This window comes from Oncorhynchus masou, chromosome 22 (assembly GCF_036934945.1).
Source record: "Oncorhynchus masou masou isolate Uvic2021 chromosome 22, UVic_Omas_1.1, whole genome shotgun sequence".
Lineage (NCBI taxonomy): Eukaryota > Metazoa > Chordata > Actinopteri > Salmoniformes > Salmonidae > Oncorhynchus > Oncorhynchus masou.
The window spans coordinates 12585685-12605518 of record NC_088233.1 but is presented as its reverse complement, the minus strand read 5'-3'; the positions used below and the strand labels follow the sequence as shown (position 1 = coordinate 12605518).

Below are 19834 nucleotides of genomic sequence, written 5' to 3'. Positions count from 1 at the left end.
TTCATTGCACGCAGAGTCAGGGTATATGCAACAGTTTGGGTCGCCTAATTTTCCAGAATTTTATGTAATTATGACATAACATTGAAGGTTGTGTAATGTAACAGGAATATTTATACTTATGGATACCACCCGTTAGATAATATAAGGAACGGTTCACGTATTTCACTGAAAGAATAAACGCCTTGTTTTCGGAGATGATAGTTTTCGGATTCGACCATATTAATGACCTAAGGCTCGTATTTCTGTGTGTTATGTTATAATTAAGTTTATAATTTGATAGAGCAGTCTGACTGAGCGATGGTAGGCAGCAGCAGGCTCATAAGCATTCATTCAAACAGCACTTTTGTCTTTGCCAACAACTCTTCGTTGTGCTCCCAAGCATTGTGCTGTTTATGACTTCAAGCCCATCAACTCCTGAGATTAGGCTGGTGTAACCGATGTGATATGGCTAGCTAGTTAGCGGGGTGCGCGCTAATAGCGTTTCAAACGTCACTTGCTCTGAGACTTGGAGTAGTTATGCATGGGTAACGCTGCTTCCAGGGTGGCTGTTATCGATGTGTTCCTGGTTCGAGCCCAGGTAGGGGCGAGGAGAGGGACAGAAGCTATACTGTTACACTGGCAATACTAAAGTGCCTATAAGAACATCCAATAGTCAAAGGTATATGAAATACAAATGGTATAATAGAGAGAAATAGTCCTATAATTCTTATAATAACTACAACCTAAAACTTCTTACCTGGGAATATTTAAGACTCATGTTAAAAGGAACCACCAGCTTTCATATGTTCTCATGTTCTGAGCAAGGAACTTAAACGTTAGCTTTCTTACACGGCACATATTGCACTTTTATTTTCTTCTCCAACACTTTGTTTTTGCATTATTTAAACCAAATTGAACATATTTCATTATTTGGGGCTAAATTGATTTTATTGATATTAAGGTAAAAGAAAAGTGTTCATTCAGTATTGTTGTAATTGTCATTATTACAAATAAATAAATAGGCCGATTTTAATCGGTATCAGCTTTTTGGGTCCTCCAATAATCGGCATCGGAGTTGAAAGATCATAATCGGTCGACCTCTAATAAAAACTATATAAGCACTCCAAGAGCTAAAAAGCATTCAACAAAAATACTGAATATATACATATAAAGAATATTGGAGGGGTCAGTGAGTTTTCAGGACCTTACACAGGATTATCATACCAGTTCAGTCTTTGAGTCCTCATCAATTTCATGCAGGCTTATAAAACAGGAGTGTTCGGCATTGGTCTTCCACCCCTGCCTTGTACCATGTCATAACCCTGTGTTACTGTTATCTAGCGGACATCCCATGACCTTCAGGCAGGGCTTACATCTCTCCATCCCTCCCTCTGTCCAGCAGGCTGTGTAATACTGTAGTAGGTTTGGTAGTTGGGGGTAATGGTGGGATCCAGTGTCACACAGACACAGTGAGTGCACTGTGCACCGACCACAACATTGTTCTCTGTGCCCACAGGGGACAATACAGTCCTTATATTCACGCAGGAAGGCAGGCCCACTGCCAGGTGCCTTTCTTAGCCGTTAGTTTGACCCCCACAGTGGAGTCCTTTTACCAGAGGAGTTGTGTACACTAAGAATAAACGTCTCCCATTTGTGTAAAATGGCTGGCAGAAGATACAATATATTAGAAGCTGTTACAATATATTGTAAACACTGTATTAGACCTGGTTGGGAATGCAGTGGTATGGTACAGGCAGCATATGTAAACGCACAACTGTATGTATTTACCTTCTATATCTTTAGCTCTTTATCTGCCAATCACATTGTTTCTCTTGCCCTCTAGCACAGTCTCTCTTTCTCTCTGGATTTGACATCAGGTTTAATAATCCAGGGCCAGTTGGCCTTCTATCAGGAGGGCATTATAGACATTCAGCATTGGGGCTTAGTGCATCTGTAGCTCACACTCGTACTCCACACACTCACACACACTCAGTCTCACACACACATGTGTACAGTGCCATCAGTAAGTATTCATACATATTTGACTTATTCCACATTTTGTTGTTACAGTCTGAAATCAAAATGGATAAAAATTGATTACACAAAATACCCCATAATGACAAAGTGAAAACATGTTTTTAAATTTTTTCCAATGTATTGAAAAGTATCTAATTCACACCCCTTTGCTATGACACTCCAAATGAAGCTCCGGTGCATCCAATTCCCCTAATCATCCTTGAGATGTCACTACAACTTGACTGGAGTCAAGACTGATTGTTTGGACATGATTTAGAAAACACACCTGTCTAAATATGGTCCAACAGTTGACAGTGCATGTCAGAGCAGAACCTATACCATGAAGTCCCAGGAACTGTCCGTCGATCTCAGAGATATAATTGTGATGGAGGCATATATTTGGGAAAGGTATAAAAACATTTCTAGGGTGTTGAAAGCACATTGGGAAATTGAAAAAATATGGAACTACCCATGCCGTCTGACCAAACTGAGCAACCGGGCAAGAAGGACCTTTGGTCAGGTGAGGTGACCAATGACCACTTTGACAGAACTACGGAGTTCCTTGGCTGAGATGGGAGAACCTGCCAGGAGGACAACAGTCTCTACAGCACTTCACCAATCTGGTATTTATGGAGAGTTCCCAGAAAAGGCACATGACAGCAAGACTGGAGTTTGCAAAAGGGCACATGAAAGACATAAGTATAAGGCAAAAGATTCTGTTGTCAGATGAGACAAACATTTTACTCTTTGGCCTGAATGCAAAGCGCTATGTCTGTAGAAAAACCAGGCACAGCTCATCACCTGTTTAACATGGGCGGCAGGTAGCCTAGTGGTTAGAGCTTTGGACTAGTAACCGAAAGGTTGCAAGTTCAGATCCCTGAGCTGACAAGGTAAAAATCTGTCGTTCTGCCCCTGAAGAAGGCAGTTAACCCACTGTTTCTCTGCCATCATTGAAAATAAGAATTTGTTCTTAACTGACTTACCTAGTTAAATGAAGATTTAAAAGCACCATCCATACTGTGAAGCATGGTGGTGGCAGCATCATGCTATGGGGATGCTTTTCAGCAGAAGAGACTACAGGAACAATGAATTGAGCCAAATAACAGCACATTTTTGATGAGAACCTGCTTCAGAGTGCAAACGACCTTCGACTGGGGCAAAGATTTACATTCCAGCAGGACAAAGACCCCAAGCATACAGCCAAAGCAACACTGAAATGGCTTCAGAACAAGAATGTGAAAGTCCTTGAGTGGCCCAGCCAAAGCCCAGACTTGAATCCCATTGAAAATATACGCACTCCATCTAATTTAACAGAGTTTGAGATAATCTGCAAGGAAGAATGGGAGAAAATCCCCAAATTCCGATGTACAAAGCTGGTACAGACATGAGATATTTCTGTATTTCATTTTTGAATAAATGTGCAAAATGTTCCAAAAACATATTTTCACTTTGTCATGGGGTGTTGCGTGTAGATGTGTGAGAATTTGTTTTATTGAATCCATTTTGAAATCGGGGTAAATGCTAAACTCTGGAATAAGTCAAGGGATATGAATACTTTCTGAAGGCAGTGTGTTAAGCCAGCAGGCATGTTTTATGAGTCAGAGTATTGGGTCATAGGAATTCAGGGTAGCGTTATGACCTAACGTATGAGCTAATGCTTTAGGCCAGGGATGGGCAACTGGCGGCCCACGGACCAAATGTTATTTTGTGGGGGCAACTCAGTCGGGGTCTAAACTTTAGAATAATAGGTGCAATTTCAAAATGTGGTTGTGCATCAGCAGTCACTCAATGTCAGCAAAACATTTTAGATTGGTAAATTAGTCTAGCGGACATCTATCTAAACTTGTAGTAAGCATGGTCGCATTACCAATCGGGGGGGGGGCATTGATAATCAGTTATCGTACTTAAAACTGCAAACATTTGCCACCATCCTATGGCAAAATGTGTGGAAATGCAGCAAACTTGCTTTTTTTTTTTTTTAAAGGCAACGTTTTTCTACTCCCCATGGCAAAATGTTCAGAATTGCAGGAAATGAACTAAAGAAAGTTGCCTGCTTTAGCCCGACCGGTTACTGTATACTTCCTGTTGCTAGACTCATACTTTTCTTAGACTTGTAAGGGAAACGTAATATGCCATTGCTAACTCCTTGTTTGAAGTGTACATTTTAATATTACAACAGCTTAAATCAACAGTGGTGCATGTTGCTGTACGTATTGAACACTTACTAAAAACAGCATTACGCTTACATACAGTGCATTCGGAAACTATTCAGACCACATTACCCTTTTCCACATTTTGTTATGTTACTTATTCTAAAATGTATTAAATTGTTTGTTTACCTCAACAATGTACACAATACCACATAATAATAAAAAACAGGAATATCACATTTACATAAGAATGCGCAAAGCTGTCAGGGCAAATGGTGGCTAGATTGGAGAATCTCAAAAAAAAAATGATTTGTTTAACACATTTTTTGGTTACTACATGATTCCGTACGTGGTATTTCATAGTTGTGAAGCCATCACTATTATTCAACAGTGTAGATAATAGTAAAAATAAAACCCTTGAATGAGAAGGTGAGTCCAAACATTTGAAGGGGGTACTGTATATAAATTAGCAAACATTTCAAAAAACCTTTTTTTCCTTTGTCATTATAGAGTATTGTGTAGATTGGAGAGAAAAATATTGCATCCAGTTTAGAATAAGGCGGTAAAGTAACAATTTGGAAAAAGTTAAGGGGTCTGAATACTTTCCAAATGTACTGTAGGTTTTAGGCCAATTACAGTATGTTTGTCTCTCTTGTTGACTGAATGACATTGTTTCTCTCTATCTCCCCCAGGATTCGGTCCTCAACTGGCCCGGGGAGAAGATCGAGGGATGTCACATCTGTACGTTTGTGACCCCAGGGAGCCCCAGGTGATGCTGGGTAAAGACAAGGCCTTTACTTATGACTATGTGTTCGACATGGACTCCTGTCAGATGACAGCATCTACGCTAGCTGCACTGAGAAGCTGATCGAGGGCTGCTTCAAGGCTACAACGCCACCATTTTTGCCTATGGCCAGGCAAGTCTTACACAGCCCTGTCTCGACTGACACCTGGGGAATTCTAGTCACAAAGTGTTGATATTTAGTTTGAAGGACAGAACTCTTTGTGTATAGCCCAGGGGTTTTCTTGGTCAGGTCAAATGACCTGGGAAACTATGGTCCTATCTACAGTATGCAGTAGGCTAAAGCGGTTATTCCAGCCATATTCCACTAGTTTGCACTGTGCCTGACATTGTAAGGCTGGTATTTGTGTAATGTAAAACTTCTGTTTGATGAGGACTCAAAGACTGAACTGGTATGATAATCCTCACTGACCCCTCCAATATTCTTTATATGTATATATTCAGTAATTTTGTTGAATGCTTTTTAGCTCTTGGAGTGCTTATATAGTTTTTATTAGAGGTCGACCGATTATGATCTTTCAACTCCGATGCCGATTATTGGAGGACCCAAAAAAGCTGATACCGATTAAATCGGCCTATTTTTTATTTATTTATTTATTTGTAATAATGACAATTACAACAATACTGAATGAACACTTTTCTTTTACCTTAATATCAATAAAATCAATTTAGCCCCAAATAATGAAATATGTTCAATTTGGTTTAAATAATGCAAAAACAAAGTGTTGGAGAAGAAAGTAAAAGTGCAATATGTGCCATGTAAGAAAGCTAATGTTTAAGTTCCTTGCTCAGAACATGAGAACATATGAAAACTGGTGGTTCCTTTTAACATGAGCCTTAAATATTCCCAGGTAAGAAGTTTTAGGTTGTAATTATTATAAGAATTATAGGACTATTTCTCTCTATTATACCATTTGTATTTCATATACCTTTGACTATTGGATGTTCTTGTAGGCACTTTAGTATTGCCAGTGTAACAGTATAGCTTCCGTCCCTCTCCTCGCCCCTACCTGGGCTCGAACCAGGAACACATCGATAACAGCCACCCTGGAAGCAGCGTTACCCATGCATAACTACTCCAAGTCTCAAAGAGAGTGACGTTTGAAATGCTATTAGCGCGCACCCCGCTAACTAGCTAGCCATATCACATCGGTTACACCTAATCTCAGGAGTTGATGGGCTTGAAGTCATAAACAGCGCAATGCTTGAAGCACAACGAAGAGCTGCTGGCAAAACGCACAAAAGTGCTGTTTGAATGAATGCTTACGAGCCTGCTGCTGCCTACCATCGCTCAGTCAGACTGCTCTATCAAATTATAGACTTAATTATAACATAACACACAGAAATACGAGCCTTAGGTCATTAATATGGTCGAATCCGGAAACTATCATCTCGAAAACAAGACGTTTATTCTTTCAGTGAAATACGGAACCGTTCCGTATATTATCTAACGGATGGCAACCATAAGTCTAAATATTCCTGTTACATTACACAACCTTCAATGTTATGTCATAATTACATAAAATTCTGGAAAATTAGGCGACCCAAACTGTTGCATATACCCTGACTCTGCGTGCAATGAACGCAAGAGAAGTGACACAATTTCACCTGGTTAATATTGCCTGCTAACCTGGATTTCATTGAGCTAAATATGCAGGTTTAAAAATATATACTTCGGTGTATTGATTTTAAGAAAGGCATTGATGTTTAGGGTTAGGTACACATTGGAGCAACGACAGTCCATTTTCGCGAATACGCACCGCATGGATTATATGCAACACAGGACACGCTAGATAAACTAGTAATATCATCAACCATGTGAAGTTAACTAGTGATTATGATTGATTGCTAGCTAGCAACTTACGTTGGCTTACTGGATTCACGTAACAGGCCGTCTCCTTGTGGAGTGCAATGAGAGGCAGGTGGTTAGAGCGTTGGACTATTTAACTGTAAGGTTGCAAGATTGAATCCCCGAGCTGACAAGGTAAAAATCTGTCTTTCTGCCCCTGAACAAGGCAGTTAACCCACCGTTCCTAGGCAGTCATTGAAAATAAGAATGTGTTCTTAACTGACTTGCCTAGTTAAATAAAGGTGTTTTTTAAAAATTGCAAAAAAAACAATTCAGCCAAATCGTTGTCCAAAAATATCGATTTCCGATTGTTATGAAAACCTGAAATCGGCCCTAGTTAATCAGCCATTCCGATTAATCGGTCGACCTCTAGTTTTTATAAAATGTTTCTGAGCGTATTGGAGGTGCTTCTGTCATTGCAAGCCCTCACAAAAGCTCTCTGAATCTGTAGTAGCACCACTAAAGCACACACTCTATCCCTCTCCTATTCAACAGTTCTTACTCCTCATGCAGTTTGGCGGCTGAGCCTCTCTCTCTCTGTCATAGGGGCTTCCTAGAACTAAAGTATGTTTGATGGGAGGATTTCAATGCTGGTGGGTCTTAAGTGATGCAGTTAAGTAGGCCTGCACAACTCTTAAGATATTCATTAATGTTTTTATGTGAACTCCTCTCCCCCCCCCACCCATCTGTTCCACACCCACCACTGCTGCAGTGACTGGTGACCTACTTCTTGTCTGTATCTCTACCATACTGTACAGTGGTTGGCCCTGGCTCTCGGTCGCCTGGTTCAGTTTTACCCTGTGTTTTTACTCAGACTAGAGACATTTGGTAGATATGTGTCTGTCTACACTGTGCTGGACTAATTCATCTTTAACAAAGTCCCAACAGTTTGACCCAGTCAGCAGAATCCTGGGGTTCTTCCCACCGTTACAAGCACAGCAGATTTAAATTAAAACTTCAATTAATTAATTAAGTTGAATAAATTAATCTCGTTATCTCTCTCCTTTCTCATCCCCTCCCCCATTCCCACTCCTTTCCTCGTCCTTATCTTTGCTCCCTCCTCCCCCTCTCCCCCTTCCTCCTCTTTCCATTCCTGCTCCTCTCTCATCCTCCCCTCTTTCTCTCCCCCTCTCTCTTGTCTGCCACCCCATCTTATCCTCCTTTTTTCTTCCCCTTTTCTGTCCTTCATCTTCCTCCTCCTATAGACAGGGTCAGGTAAGACCTACACCATGGGTACAGGGTTTGATGTTAATATCGGGGAAGAGGAGTTGGGCATCATACCCCGGGCAGTCAACCACCTCTTCAGGGGCATCGAGGAGCGCCAGGAGGCCGCTAAAGAGCAGGGACGACCCGTTCCTGAGTTCAAGATCAACGCACAGTTCCTGGAGGTATGGACTACGGAGACACAGAGGCAGGGAATATAGGTAACATTCTACTTGTAAATGTGTTATAGAGTGAGCTAGGGACAAAACCACACTCTCCGACAGAGGATTACTTCAAATAATACATCAACCGTAGACTGGCGCTACGTCAGCCTGACATGGCTGTTTGTGTATTATTTTAGGTAATCCTCTGTGTCTGAGAGTGTGGTTATGTCCCTATCTCTTAACCTCACTCTATAACATATTTACCAGTAGAATGGGGGATTACGTAGCGCCAGCGTCAGTCTGTGTTTACACGGCACAATTTAACTCGCTCCCATCTCTAGTCTCCTACACACGTTTCTCAGACTGTTGACAGTGGACAGCTGTCAGCGGGTGGGAGCAGGTTTGTTAGGGTCACGGTTTGGGGTGGCAAGGGTTAACACACGATGACTGCACAGTTGTGTTTGCTTGTCATACTGACAGAAGCCTCATGAGGACAGACTTAGTCTGTTCCTTTTCATGACAGAGTAATATACTGTGTCTGTCATAGAAATAGAGTTAGTAGAAAGGATATGGCCGGAAAATCAACAGGATTTTGTTAAATCTACCCAATATTGTAAGCAATGATCACTCCAGCCGCCTCAGAACAGTGAATGGGAATGTCCATTCTACCAATACTAATTCTATGTCTGAGTTACCACAGAGAAAACAAACGGATCGATTATCAGCACAAACAAATAACTCACTGTTTAAATGCACACATTAAAGGGATACTTCGTAATTTTCGCCCTTTTATCTACTTCCCCAGAGTCAAATTAACTTTGGATGACATTTTTATGTCTCTGCATGCAGTTTGAAGAAAGTTGCTATCTAGCACTAGCACAATTGCTAACTAGGGTTAGCGCAATGACTGGAAGTCTATGGGTATCTGCTAGCATGCTATTGGCGGCCATTTAAAATATTTACATATTTTGGCATAACAGTATTAGCATTTAGCAGCTTTAAAACTTATACTCTACCATAATACATGGAATACCAGATGAGGGACGTTTTGTTTGCATCTTAGGTTTATCCCACATAGCCTCTTATAACAACCAGAGATGGGAATGACTATAGAAATGGGTAACACCTCATTTGGGTACTATATCAGTAGCATGTGGACTGGCAACAGCAAGTTCAACAAATCAACCAAAAGAAATGTTGTTACTTGTTCACCCCCCTTCCATAAAACTAGGCACTGGCAGAGCCATTTATTTAGAATATATACTGCTCTGAACCTTAGCCACTAGGACCTTCGCCACTAACACTAAGCTACTGTCGTAGAAGGGTCATTCTTTGCCCTCCCGAGTGGCGCATAGTCTAAGGCACTGCATCACATTGCTTGAGGTGTCACTACAGACTCGGGTTTGATCCCAGGCTGGCCGTGATTGGGAGACCCATTTGGTCCCAGCGTTGTCCGGCTGTCTGTCTCTCTCTATATAACATAATCAGATGTGATCTTGCATAGTTGTGATATCAGAACTCTGGCATAGGATTTAAACATACTGTTAGAAGGTGTGGTATTTCAATAGAATTTCACGGTGCTGATTTCAGAACGGTAACAAATAAGACTAATATTGTATTTCTGTATGTCCTGGTTAAGCTTTACAATGAGGAGGTGCTGGATCTGTTTGACTCTACACGGGACCTGGAAGCTCGGACGCAGAAATCCCACATAAAAATCCACGAGGACGCTAATGGAGGAATCTACACAGTAGGGGTGACCACACGGACGGTAGCCTCCGAGGCAGAGGTGTGTGCATTGGGATGTATAGTCTGGGGTCCAGAAGAAATGTATGGCTGTGTACATACAATGTAGGACTTTAAAAAACCGGAATAACACTGGACATGTTACCGCATAAAAGATAATTTACAATCTCGTCCCTGTCTCCTCACCCAGATGATGCAGTGTCTGAAGCTGGGTGCTCTGTGTCGAACCACCGCCAGCACCCAGATGGAACGTCAGAGCTCCCGTTCTCATGCTATCTTCACCATTCACCTGTGCCAAGTCAGAGTCTGTGCATCCGACAATGTACGTACAAGAGCAGATTATTCATTAGCCGAGGCCTGTCCCCTTTGTGCTGTCTTTCCAACTCCTATCTTATTCCGTATCTACTCTTTCGTTGCTATGAGGCGACTCTTGTCACGTGTTACGACACTGTTACGACATGCTATGACAGTGACTAGAGTTACTCCTAATCTTGACATTTTGCAGAAATCATATAGCCACACAGCTGCTCCTACACTGTCATGTTCTATTACGCTAATGTGAATGACATCTATAGAAAGTAGAGGTCGATCGACATCGGCATGGCTGATTAATTAGTGCCGATTTCAAGTTTTCATAACAATCGGTAATCGGCCTTTTTGGACGCCGATTACGTGCAATCCACGAGGAGACGGCTTGGCAGGCTGACCACCTGTTACGGCAGGCTGACCACCTGTTACGCCGAGTGCAGCATCAAAAGGACCTTGTGGCTGCAATGAGCCAAGGTAAGTTGCTAGCTAGCATTAAACTTATCTTATAAAAAACAATCAATCTTCATATAAATCACTAGTTGGCTACACATGGTTGATGATATTACTAGTTTAACTAGCTTGTCCTGCGTTGCATATAATCAATGCGGTGCCTGTTAATTTATCATGAATCTGAGACTCCTTCAACTTGTAATGATTTAACAAAGTGCATTCGCGAAAAAGCACATTCGTTGCACAAATTGATCTAACCATACACATCAATGCCTTTCTTAAAATCAATACACAGAAGTATATATTTTTTAAACTACATATTTAGTTAAAATAAGTGCATGTTAGCAGGCAATATTAAACTAGGGAAATTGTGTCGCTTCTCTTGTTCAGTGCCAGCAGAGTCCAGTTATATGCAACCGTTTGGGCCGCCTGGCTCGTTGCAAACTGTGTTTCTTCCTAACAAAGACCGTAATTAATTTGCCTGAATTTAACATAATTATGACATAACATTGAAGGTTGTGCAATGTAGCAGCAATATTTAGACTTTAAGAACATCCAATAGTCAAAGGTATGAAATACAAATGGTATAGAGAGAAATAGTCAACGTCATAATTCCTATAATAACTATAACCTAAAACTTCTTAACTGGGACTATTGAAGAACTGGGAATATTGAACCACCAGCTTTCATATGTTCTCATGTTCTGAGCAAGAACTTAAACATTCGTTTTTTACATGGCACATATTGCACTTTTACTTTCTTCTCCAACACTGTGTTTAATATTATTTAAAGCAAATTGAACATATTTCATTATTTATTTGAGACTAAATAGATTTGATTTATGTATTATATTAAGTTAAAATAAAAGGGTTAATTGCTCATTCAGTATTGTTGTAATTGTCATTATTTTATATATATATAATATATATTTATAAAAATGTAAAAATCATACGATTTTAATCAGTATCCTCTTTTTTTGGTCCTCCAATAATCGGTATTGCCGTTGAAAAATCATAATCAGTCGACCTCTAACAGAAAGTGCTCTTATTACTGACATTCTATGTTTATGGTACTGACATTCTATGTTTATGGTAGTGGCATTCTATGTTTATGGTACTGACATTCTATGTTTATGGTACTGGCATTCTATGTTTATGATACTGGCATTCTATGTTTATGATACTGGCATTCTATGTTTATGGTAGTGGCATTCTATGTTTATGGTACTGGCATTCTATGTTTATGGTACTGGCATTCTATGTTTATGGGACTGGCATTCTATGTTTATGGTACTGGCATTCTATGTTTATGGTACTGGCATTCTATGTTTATGGTACTGGCATTCTATGTTTATGGTACTGGCATTCTAAGTTACATTACACTAATGGCATGGACAGTGCTTTTGACTTGTGGTACTGAAACAAAGGCATCCACCTTGGTGTTATTTACATGTACACTTTGATAATTTAGCCAATGCTCTTATCCAGAGCGACTTACATTAGCAATTAGGGTTAAGTGCTGAAGGGCACGTTGACCGATTCTTCACCAAGTCGACTCTGGGATTCGAACCAGAAAACTTTTGCTTTCTGGCCCAATGCAATTATCCTCTAAGCTACCTGCCGCCTGTTATTTCTACCTCACAGAAAGACAACAACGAGACAGACAACAACGAGACTGACAACAGGATTGCTAACGGCAACTCGGAGATGGAAGAGTATGAGACACTGACCGCCAAGTTTCACTTTGTGGACCTGGCCGGTTCTGAAAGGCTGAAGAGAACCGGTGCAACAGGGACCGAGCTAAGGAGGGAATCTCCATCAACTGTGGACTGGTGAGTGTTTGGCTGTGGCTCAAATGGACCCTATTCCTATAGTAGTATGCAGCTTCTGACCCACCCTTTCCCCTAACACTACAGGGATCTGGTCAAAATACAATATAGGAATATTATATCATGTCAGATGAGTCCTTTAAAAAGAGGCAGCCTTTTATTTCTTAACCTTAAAGAGCCATCTAGTGGTTAAAAGCAGTACCTTGTAAATACTGTGTAGTCGTGACAGCCCAGTATGAACACAAGTAGACTCCTGGAATGAGAATCTTTCTGAAAATAACTTTCAATGTCTGTTTTTCTGAGTTGTGTTTGGTCAACTCCTCCAAACTGCAGCTTGCTCTGGGGAATGTAATTAGTGCTTTGGGAGACAGGAGCAAGCGATCCACGCACGTGCCCTACAGAGACCGCAAACTCACCCGCCCTACAGGACTCTCTAGGTGGAAACAGGTCTGTTTGCCATTGGTCTGGCCTTTCTCCCTCTCTCTATAAGCATTGTTGTCTTAGTAATCTGGTATGATGTGCATGCCAAACTAAATGCATTTGGTCAATCAATACAAATTGTACATATTAAGAGTCAGCTTTGAGGTGTCAGTCTGTTTCTTGTTCAGCCCATTTCATTGGCTTGCCAAGGCAAAGCTGTTATGTTGTTGAATGCATACAATGAGGAACCAATGTTAATTTGAATTATCCCATTACGCTCAGCCAAACGATGATGATAGCCTGCATCAGTCCGTCTGACCGGGACTTCATGGAGACTCTGAACGCCTTGAAGTACGCAACAGAGCCAGGAACATTAAGAACAAGGTGATGGTGAACCAGGACAAGGCCTCCCAGCAGATCTCTGCTCTCAGGACAGAAATCGCCAGGCTCAGATGGAACTGATAGAGTACAGGACCGTAAGAGACAGGGATGGAGGGAGGGATGGGAAGGAAGGGAGAGGAGGGAGGGAGGGAGGGAGGGATAAGGGGTTGGATAGGGGAAGAGGGGATGGATAGAGAGATGGGGAGATGGATGGGAGATGTGGGGAGGGGATGGATAGGGGAAGAGGGGGATGGATAGAGGGATGGAGTGATGGAGATGTGGGGAGGGGGAGAGAGATGTGGGGAGGGGAGAGAGAGATGTGGGGAGGGGGAGAGAGAGAGATGTGGGGAGGGGAGAGAGATGTGGGGAGGGGAGAGAGAGATGGAGAGATGTGGGGAGGGGGAGATAGGGAGAGGATGTGGGGAGGGGGAGAGAGATGTGGGGAGGGGAGAGAGAGATATGTGGGGGAGGGGGAGAGAGAGATGTGGGGGGAGGGGGAGGGGGAGATATGGGGAGGGGGAGAGATGAGAGATGTGGGGAGGGGAGAGGCGATGTGGGGAGAGAGCAAAATTATGTGGTGGACTTAGATGACCATGTGTGGGGCAGAGTTAGAGTTGAGGAAAGAGAGAGATGTGGGGAGGGGGAGAGGGATGTGTGGGGAGGGAGAGAGATGTGGGGAGGGGGAGAGTAAATTAGTGGGAAAAACTGGATGAAAAAGAAAACTGGGGATGAAGAGAGTCCGAAAATGTTTCCCGTTAGTGAATTATAATTTGATCTAAACCCATTTTCCTCTGGTAGAAGCGTAGGGGGAGAGGATGGTGTGGGGAGCATCAGGGACATGGTCCATGAAAACAGATGTGGAGAGAGAACAGCATGTGAGGAGGGAGGGTCAAAGATGCAGATGTGACGCCCAGAGGGACTCAGAGAGTACCTCAGTGACCAGGGAGGTCCTCGAGGAGCAGATGAGGGGGTGGTGAGGTCTCCTGTGAGAGATGAGAGAGATGTGGGGAGGTGTGGGGAGAATGTGTCGATGTGGGGAGGGACGTCTTAAGAGAGTTCATAAGTGGGGATGTGTGAGGTTTTTGTGTTTTGTTTATTCAGGTAGAGGGCAGTGAAGAGATGCTGGGGAGGAGCTATATCAAAGGGGGATAGAGGGAGGGATCAGGTAAGTAAATGGATGGGGAGAGGGGGATGGATTTGATTTCAGATGTCAATAAGGGAGATGTGGGGAGGGCCAAATCCTGGAAGAGTGAGTCTAGAGAAAACCTGCGTAAGAACCTGTGTCCCGTGCCTCCTCACGCCAGTCCTTCTACCCAGGAACCTTCTCCCCCCTGCCCTCCTGGCCCCCGAGAAGGAGGCCTCGGAAGCATCATCGAAATGGCCAAGAAAGATCTGGAGAAACTCAAGAAGAAGGAGAGGGAAGAAGAAGAAGAGGTAAAAGAGATGGTGGTTTATGGAACCAAATGATTGTTTTTTCCAAAACAAGAAAACAATCTCTACTACACTGGCAGTTATTGTACAGTATATCCTCAATGTGTTGCCATGAGTGATAACAGTTTGTTTCTCCTATGACTTCTCTTCCTTCCAATTCTCTGTACTTCTTGATTTCTTTCCTTCCTTCGTTCCTTCCTTGTCACCTCTCCCCTGTGACCTTCGACCCTTACCTTTCCCTGAAGGCTCCAGCAGCTGCTGGAAGAGAGAGAAGAGGGGAGGAGCTTGTAGAGGAGGAGGATGGCAGGTTTGTCACAGGTTCCCCCTTCCCTTTACCACATTGCCACTCCCATCCCTCGCTTCTTCTAAACCGCCATTTTGTTTTGTTTAGCAGGCAGTTGACACACCAGAAGGAAAACTTCAGTTCTTTCTGTGCTCACTTGTTTGTTCACCCCGACTTGCTGATATGATGGACCACCAATGGTCTTACCTCTAGCTTTTTAACACCCTTTATTTTGATCCTAAAAAAACGGATTCCTTTGAACCAATTACTGTACTTACTTTTTTTTTGTGCTGCTGCATGTTCTGTCATGCTATTATGCTTCCGGTTGTCTTTCCCCCTCTAGAAAATAAATACTATTGAACCTTTGGTCTGCTCAGTTCAATGTTGTCTCACCCTGCCTCTCTGTTCTCCCCGACTAGTGTCGTCAAGGAAAGAAGGTCCCCGACAGTGACCAAGACCAAGGGATGGAAAAGAGCGGCTGAGGCGGTCCAATGGCCAGGCCTGAGATGGTATATTTGACAACCTATTAGTCCAATGATATCTCAGGATTAAAGAAGTGTTTTTGCCCACCCCATTTTGCTGACACTAGATCATTTTCTATTCTATTTTTGTTTGTGACCTCAGGAGGGGAGTGACCATGAGGATGAGGAAGATGAGGAGGGAAGAGGAGGAGATGGATGTGGAGGAGGCTCTGAGATTCAGACTCTGAGTCAGATGAGAAAGGTAAAATAGGAGAGAAATAGCATGTATAGAAGGGACATGGCTCTCCATGTTTGACTCAGTGAGGAGGGTTACATGCACACAATAATACGATTATGGGGAGGGGGAGATAATAGTTTTGTTTAAAACGTGTACATGCTTTGAAAAACTAATTTCCCTAATAGACCTGTTTCCATGGACACATCTGGGAGAGCCTACCTGATGGGACTTAAATAAATGTGGGGAATCACCAATCAAAATAAACGTTCTACCACGGACAGATAAAATGGAGAGATTCTTGTAAGATGTATACTTTTAAGTTTTTCAGAACTCAGACTTGAGCTTAAGAGGGAGGCTGGTGCTACCCGGTGCTGTCACATACTCAGATCAAATACTTTGGGAACGCCAATTTAAGCTTTTTACATGTATTAATAGTTTGAAAGATTGCTCAGAAAACCAGGGGGTTTTTTAATCGGGATCCTTACTTTGATTATGACCTTAGACAGAATTAGGTGTTTACATGACTAATGCCATAATCAGCCCACTGCCATAATCAGTTTAATATCGAATTATTAGTGTGCATGTAAATGTACTCATAGATTTTGTAAGACAAAAACATTGGAGTGCTATCTATTTTAGGGAGAGGCAGCATAAGAGGGAGATGTGGGGAAATGGGGACAGGGAGATGTGGGGGAGGGGAATAAAGAGCAATAGATGTGGGGAGGGGGAGAGAGACTGTGGACGGGGATATGAGATATGGGGAGGGGAGAGGGAGGATGGCCAACATCATGGGGAGAGACCCTGGGGATGGGAGTGATGGAGATGTTCACTAGGCGGAGAGAGAGATGTCCAGGAGGGACCCAGAGAGATGTGGGAGGGGGAGAGAAGAGATGTCTGGGAAACCCTGGAGACTTCAGCCAGAGATGTGGGGAGGGGGAGAGAGAAATATGTCTGTCTATGTGGGGAGGAGAGAGATGGAGGACCTGGCCAGGAGGGAGATAAGGGAGGGATAGATGAACTGAGGGAGGGTCTGAGGGGAAACAGCAGTACGAGAGAAACTGATGGGGAGGGAGAGAAGATGTGGGGAGGGGAGAGCTGGAGGGAGGGGCTGAGGGAACATGGGTAGATCAGGGAGGGAGGGGAGAGATGGGGGGAGAGAGAGCAAAATATGTGGTGCACTTACACTACATGACCAAAGTGCGTGTTTTGTTGGGCATAGTTAAGAGTTGAGGAAAGGGTCAATTGTGACACGGAGGGAGAGGGGCTGAGAGAGGGGGTGTAGAATGTGTAGGAGTGAGAATGTTAGTGACTTCTCCAAAAAACTGGATGAAAAGAGGAGTATATGAAAAACTGAGTCCAAAAATAATTTCCTTTTGTAATTATAATTTGATCTAAACCCATTTTCCTCTGGTAGGGTAAGGCTTGTTGGTGGAGAGGATGGTATGGAGAGCATCAACGACATGGTCCATGAAAACACCATGCTGCAGACTGAGAACAGCAACCTGAGGATCAGGTCAAAGCCATGCAGGAGACCATTGACGCCTGAGGGCCAGACTCACACAGTACCTCAGTGACCAGGCCAACCAGTTGTCCTCGCCAGGGCAGGTGAGATATGGGGTGTGTGTATGTCTCCTGTGAGAGATGAGGGGAATGTGAGGTGTGGGTTTAGAATGCCGATGTCTGTGCCAATCCCCTGGTGAGCAGCTTAAATAGTTCATAAGTGTATGTGTTTTTCCTAAGGTTTTCGTGTTTTGTTTATTCAGGCTCAGTGGAGGGCAGTGAAGAAGATTGGGAACATGATCCTGAGCATATATCAAAGAGATAGAGGACCCAGAAGGTAAGTAAATGTCTCCCCTATATTAAGATTAATACTCAACTTTCATTTGTCATTTCAATTTGTCAATAAGCTTTACTGTTCTCCCCTCCCTCCCCCTGTGAGGGCCAAACTCCTGGAAAGTGAGTCTACTGATATTGAAAACCTGCGTAAGAACCTGTCCCGTGCCTCCGCACGCAGTTCCTTCGCTCCACCAGGAACCTTAAGTAATTCAAGACTGATATTGATGTAAATGTGAATGTGCTGTATTGTGCAGGTCCGTCTGATGAAGCAGATGATGGATCAAGAAAGATCAGGATGACCGACTCCAGGGAGAAACCGAGAGATCGCCACCCTCAAGAAGAAGAAACAGGAGGTAAATAGGATGGTGGTTTATGGAACAAAATGATTGTTTCATCATGCTGACCCAAACTGTTTTCTTATAGCTCTTATCCACTGGCAGTTAAGTTGTAGCAGTTTCCTCAATGTGTTGCCATGTTAATGTAACTTACTTACTGGTTTCTCCCATGCTAATGCAACTTCTCTTACTTCCAATTCTCTTACTACTACTGATTTCTTTCCCATTCAACTTACTGCTACTGGCGTTACTGAATGTCATTCCCTGTGTGTTTCACAGCACCCTTACCTTTCCCAGAAGAGCTCCAGGAGCTAATTTTTGGGGAAGACTGAGGAGGGAGCAACACGTAGTAGTAAAAAGATGGATACAGCAGTTTGTCACAGGTTACACAATACTCGAAAGCAGTTACACACACTGTCGACTCCCGTCCCTCGCTTCTTCTAAACCGCCATTTGTTTTGTTTGAGGAGACAGGCCAGGCCTTGTCTGGTAAGGCACCAGAAGGAAGGTGAGTCTAGAGCCCCTCTGTGCTCACCCCCTTGCAGTCCTCTGGCTCCACCGCCACTTGCTGATATGGGGATGGACCACCAATGGTGCTGTTTTGTGTGTTTAAGTTTTTTAACACCCTTTATTTTGGAAGATACTTTTACAGCTTCTAGCGAGAGAACATAGACTTGCAGACAATTACTGTACTTACTTTTTTGTGCTGCTGTGTGTGTCTGTGTGTGTGTGTGTATGTGTGTGGTTGTCTTTTTCCCCCTCCTGAAAATAAATACTATTGAACCTTTGGTCTGCTCAGTTCAATGTCCAGGTCCTACACCCTGCCAGGCATATATTCCCCCGACTAGTGTCGTCAAGTGAAGCAGTCTCTGGGCAATGACCAAGACCAAGGGATGGATAAAGAGCTGACTGAGCGGTCCAATGACGAGCCTGGAGATGGCATATTTGACAACCTATTAGTCCAATGATATCTCAGGATTAAGAGAAGTGTTTTTGCCCACCCCATTTTGCTGACACTAGGATCATTTTCTATTCTATTTTTGTTTGTGACCTCAGGAGGGGAGTGACCATGAGGATGAGGAAGATGAGGGGAGGAGGAAGAGGAGGAGATGGATGTGGAGGAGAGCTCGATGATTCAGACTCTGAGTCAGATGAGAAAGGTAAAATGCCAAACATTATGCAATGGCATGAAGAAGGTGACATGCGCTCTGCCATGTTTGACTCAGTGACCCGCAGGCGTGCAAGCATGCACACAGGAATACTGATTATTGTGGCAGTTTTTAGATTAATATAATATCTGCATTTCCAGGAGGTTGTACGGTGGATGTTCACGCAGTCATCAGCTCCCTGTGCTCTAACAGAAGCCCGCTTCCTGCTGGACCACTTCATGTCTATGGCCATCAGCAAGAGTAAATAACTTACTGCGTTTACCTGTCCCTCCTGCAGTTTCTACCCCGTCTCTCACACCACGGACATATAAAATGTGAATGTAAACTATTTCTAAGATGTATACTTTTAAGTTTTTCAGAACTCACTTTACTTGAGCTTAAGAGGGAGGCTGGTGCTACCCGGTGCTGTCACATACTCAGATCAAATACTTTGCTGGAACGCCAATTTAAGCTTTTTACATGTATTAATAGTTTGAAAGATTGCTCAGAAAACCAGGGGTTTTAATCGGCGTATCCTTACTTTGATTATGACCTTACACAGAATTAGGTGTTTACATGACTAATGCCATAATCAGCCCACTGCCATAATCAGTTTAATATCGAATTATTAGTGTGCATGTAAATGTACTCATAGATTTTTTTGTAAGACAAAAACATTGGAGTGCTATCTATTTTAGAGACTCCCTGCAGCATAAAGTAACTAACATTCTTGCAAAATGAGACATTTGTTTTTTTGATAGAAAAATGTGTTTCATTAACTTACCTGGTTGAATAAAGGCAATATG

General features: G+C 42.8%; 1 pseudogene; it reads left to right on the top strand.

The window, feature by feature from the left end:
• The first annotated feature begins 520 nt into the window (after positions 1 to 520).
• The window catches only part of LOC135508773 (kinesin-like protein KIF21A), a 45669-nt pseudogene continuing 26355 nt past the window's right edge, over positions 521 to 19834 (top strand).